The sequence below is a fragment of the Nothoprocta perdicaria genome, unplaced genomic scaffold (assembly GCF_003342845.1).
Source record: "Nothoprocta perdicaria isolate Ctin4 unplaced genomic scaffold, notPer1 scaffold_19, whole genome shotgun sequence".
Classification (NCBI taxonomy): domain Eukaryota; kingdom Metazoa; phylum Chordata; class Aves; order Tinamiformes; family Tinamidae; genus Nothoprocta; species Nothoprocta perdicaria.
Genome location: NW_020455093.1, coordinates 3901955 through 3906940, shown reverse-complemented (window position 1 = coordinate 3906940; position 4986 = coordinate 3901955).

The following is a 4986-nucleotide window of genomic DNA, read 5'->3' as shown; positions in this document are numbered from 1 at the left end:
TCAGATGCTAAACATTCATGGGCAGAGTGGGAAGGAGGTGCTGGGAGCCATTCAAAATGCAGTAATGCTGCAAGAATAGAGCTCAGTCTGGGCGAGGTTGTTCCACTCCAGCTTGCTAAACTTGGAAGTGGCTCCATACAAACCTGAGTAGCCTCTTACTCCTCATCTGATGGGCTGTTAATGCAGTTCCCCTTTCTTCCCTTCATGAATAGGCTAATGTTATGTTCTTACTTGCTGTAGAACACTAGAGCTGTAATGACTATGGAAAGGCTGGAGAGCTTTCAGAACAAGAACCCAGGATTTAAGAAAATATGTCTGGTTAACTGTCATTTAAAAAAGAAAATCTTCACAAACTGGCAAGTTTCAATATGCCATTTATCACATGAACTTCCTTGGAAAATAAACAAGTACCAGCCCCCTGAGGACTTTTCCAACAGTTACAGAAGATACCTAATGAGGCAATGTTTAAGAGAGCTAATTATAAAAAAAAAAAATAAACCTTGATAACCATCTTATCCCATGTATGGCTCAAGTATGACTCAGAGCTTATTTTAATAATTCTCGTAGGTTAACATAGCACAATCCAGACTGCACTGCAGCAGTGCATCTACTGATAGACCATGAAGAGGAACTGTGAACTCACCCACAGAAACTCACCCTAGCCAAGAGAGGTTAAAGAACGAAGACATACTATGGAGAGGTGAAGTTAGCAGCCTTGAGAGAGCAGGTCTTTGCCTTGAAAAGCAATACCCTTATATCATTTTTGACCACTTTGCTCTGATCACCTGTGTCAACAAGGCATTTCCTCTGTTCTGTACCTTGAGCCACCTTGCTGCACCTGCCCTTGAGGGAGGAGTTATTGGATTAACCCAGCTTCCTCTTATCTGTGTTTACTCACCAAAACTACTCTGCAGAGAAAACTCCCTGAATCAGTTCCAGAGCTGCAGTTTCACTCATATGCAAAAACCCAGATGTATCATTAAACATGCAGAGCTAAAAAAAAAAAAAGAAAAAAAAATGACCTCATTGTGAGTAACCACCACAAGCCAAGCTGGGTGAAGTCACTGGGGATTTTTCTTTCCAGCACGCCTACACCATCGGGACTCTTTCAGAGGGACAGACACCTGCAGCGCTGCTGGGCACGGCCAGCCCTTTCTTAGCACTCTCCCTGAGCTGGGGGAGAAAGTGGGCAGCCAGGAGAACAGCCAAGGAAACACGTTGAGACTTGTTGCTTTCACTACCTGTCCTGGGCCAAAAAAAAAAAAAATTTAAAAAAAAATAAAAAAATAAAAAAAATAATAATAACCTGACAGATTTGTAAGGAATTCTGCTTCTAACACCATTTCTGGCTCTGTTCCAAACCCCTGACCCTTACTGTGTGTCACTGCAGGACAGCAAGGCAGGCTGGTAGAGCCACTGAAGCAAGAGAGAGAAGTCCCCAGGTTTCTTACTGTATGCAATTTTGTGTAGCGTAAGCTAACCATAAACCCCAGGAGACATCTCATGGTTTTACTCTTTAAAATGGAACCAAAAAAGAAACAGGGAAGAAAAAGATTTAAAAAAAAAAAAAAAAAAAAAAAAAGGAAAACCATGCAACCTTTAAGCTTTAAAGCAAATAAGTTCTATTGGCCAAAGATACCAGGCTTCATCAATGTTTTGTTACATAAAGCAGCAGCTCAGCCCAGAACTGGGAACAAAACCTCCAGCTGACTGCCCAATTGCTAGGATGGAGCAAGATGCAGTTCACAATGAGTCTTCCCACAGAACAACCAGCCTCTTCAAGGTGAGGCAGAGATTTTAACAGAAGGATAAACAGGAAACTGTTAATGACAATCTTAAAAGGTTAGATAAGAAAACAGGTGCCAAAGTACCTTATATTTATCTACTTGGCTTTCACCTGCAGATACTTGTTGCCACTTATTGCCTCCTGAGAGGACCTTTACTGACCCACCATATTACTTACAGAGTCTTTATGTAAGCCATTTTTGTTCACAAAAAGTAAACTTTCACCTACTTGCAAGAAAAAAAAAATCTGAAAATGTTCTTCAGGGAATCTTGCTATTCCTCTCACCTGCAAGTGGTATTTTGTTGTTGATGAGGATAGTCTTTAACAGTATATGCCTAAATTTGTGTTAGAAACAGTGTATTAGATCATGATCCTAGGAATCCACAAGTTATTGACCCTTTATATACCTATTGACCCTTTAACACGCCAGTTTCTAAGGGAGGAAAGTCTTGTCACAGCACTCCAAATGTCAGGAAATTCTAAGCATGATATAAGGGCCAATTCCAAAGCTACCAAAGAAAGATAAAGAACTCTCATGTAACTGATCAGAGTTTAAAGTTACCTCTTTTAGCTATCTATGCCCTAGTGCCATTTCCACTGATGGACAAGCAGTCCCCGGTCAAAACAAACCTAGATCTACTAGGATGCCAAACTAGAATTTGAAAGACATACAGACATTCTTGGGCCAGCGTTTTCCAAGGGTGGGAAGAAAAGTAGGATATTAGCGCACAAGAACATTTTTTCACCCAACATTTGTAAGTCTTTATACCAGTGCTTCTGATGTCCCCTTCTTCTCTCAAGTGGAAAATTTCTGGGATTCCAGAGGTACACACGTGACTTGGCTAGAAAAACGCAAGGCCCAACCTTTTAGCACACAGGCCACCCACGTGAAGATATCACTCACAGAACCTAGGATAAGAAGTTTGAACACACAAACAAATCAAGAGTTTGATCCTGGGCAGGTTTAGCAGAGCTCAGAGTCACATCCAGTGAGTCAAACAGAAGTAATCTGAATTATCTGGCTCTTCCCCACTGAGATTTTATAGTAGAAGAAGACAGTGATCAATATTCAAGAGGAATGCACAAAATAGCATGAACTTAGATTGGTGGCAGAGATACCTCAGAAGGGAACACTAGACATTTTGTTCTAAAGAGCTGTGAAAACACAACTTTACACAAGGGGAAGGAAAATTAGGACAGAAGTGAAAAAGAGTATTTCATAAGCACACAAAAAAGTTTCCCAGGACACTCATCAACACCAGCTAAACTGAGATGTTCTCATACCTAGAGTATAGAATGTATTTAAGGTGTTGTGATGCCTTAGAGCCACATCATTTTCTGCTTCTCTGGAAGGTTACATAGCTTCAAGGCAACAGTTCTTCCCGATAAAATCATTCAGCAAGAAGCTTTACAGTGATTCACTCAAGTTCTAAAATAAACATCATCACAGCCGATTATAAGCATTTATCCATGCTGTAACCGCTGTCATGTTCAGATACACATAAGTATAGCACTACCTTCAGCAACGACATCCAGAAAGTGATACTAGTTTTTTGAGTCAAGCAAGGTCTTACTGCAGCTCAAGGGCATTCATCTGTCTGCCTGTATTATGGGAACTTCTGAATGTCATATCCAGGCAAGCTGGATGTTCAGGAAAAGTTCACAGGTCGTTTGACCTGGACAATCCATCCACCCAAAGAGAAAAGTGCAGGATGCAGGAAATCACTTGCCTCTCACTAGCCAAACCAATAACGTGATTTCCCTCTGCAATTGTCTGTATCCTGAAAAGCAACAGTTGCCGTTAACGCCAGCGGTCTACCAGTTGCTATTTACATTAGCTCTGCTCCTCTCCCCAGTACAGTTAAAATGTGGGCAATAAATAATAAAATTAATTATTTATTGCATTACCTGGATGATAAGACTGCTGGGAAGGAAAAGTGTGTCCCTAACTCCTCAGAGAGGAACAAAAATGGACTTTCAGCAAATAAGAGAGAGGGGGAAGAGGCACAGTAAGTCTCTGATCCCATCAGAGATGGAAGGGAGATACTCCACACATACAGAAGCAGCAGAGAGGGATTTCTGAAGAAGCAGTAGATGGGACAGTAGCAAGGAGAGAGTCAACAGGGAGAAAAGGGATGACAGGAGAAGCCATCCATGCCTTAGAGGCAGCACCACGGGGAGATTTTTAGCAGTGGCATTACCTCAAATCAGTAAAAAGGGCAGCCCTTACTATCTGTGCTCCTCAAACCTGACTGATATGAGGCTCTTTTTCCTGCAAAAATGCTCTGTAAATCCTTTACCGGCCTTCTCCAAGGACCACTGACTGTACAACCTGCTGTCGACCTCGCACAACAAGGCTCAAGGGGAATCGTTCACCAAAGCATCAGTCAGGACCGTGCTCCTATGGAGGCCTCGTCAAGGCCTTGGGGAAGACCCAAGAAAACAGGCAGCCTGACAGCCTGCAAGCTTTTTACAAGCCATGTTTGCTGCAACAACCTGGCCAAAATGAAACAGCAGGGGAAGCTGAACATATTCTGTGTAGTGAAGAGCACGGGAGAGGAAGAAAGAGACGGGGAGAGCAGAGGTAAGGGCTGAATGTCACTCCTAGGGAGGGGAAGGCAGCGCGGTGTTGGCCTGCACGTACGCAGCCGAGGGCTGGTGCTGCTGATAAAGAGGCAGCATTTTTGCCTCAGGGCAACTAACGTGCATGTCAAGGTGAAAAAATTGTGAAGAGGAGGCACTACAAGTTTCACCATAAGGCAACTTGCCAAGACGAGTGTTGTACCCCTGCCTGGGGTTGACCTGAGGGAGTTTACCTCATGGCAAAACTAGTGCGTGTTGCCTTCACAGTTGACACGTACCCTTGTTGCCCTGAGGTAAAACCACTCAGGTTTTTCTAACAGTGAAAATATGATGATTCATGTATAAGTGCCCTGTCCAAGAAACTGAAACCGCTTTGCACTGGCTCTGGATTTTGTTAGCATTTTTTTCTTCGCTTGCTTTCACTTATACGCAAATAATTTGTCTAATACACAGCTGCATATGGGAGTCAGACAAGCCTCTGCAAATAACACCCCAAAAATCATATATTGAAACCACTTTTCAAAGACCTGCAGTACCAAGCAAACAGTACGGTTTTGATTTCTCCACAGAACCTGCACGTTTCACCATGACATTGTCTTGCAAACAGCTGAGAGAAA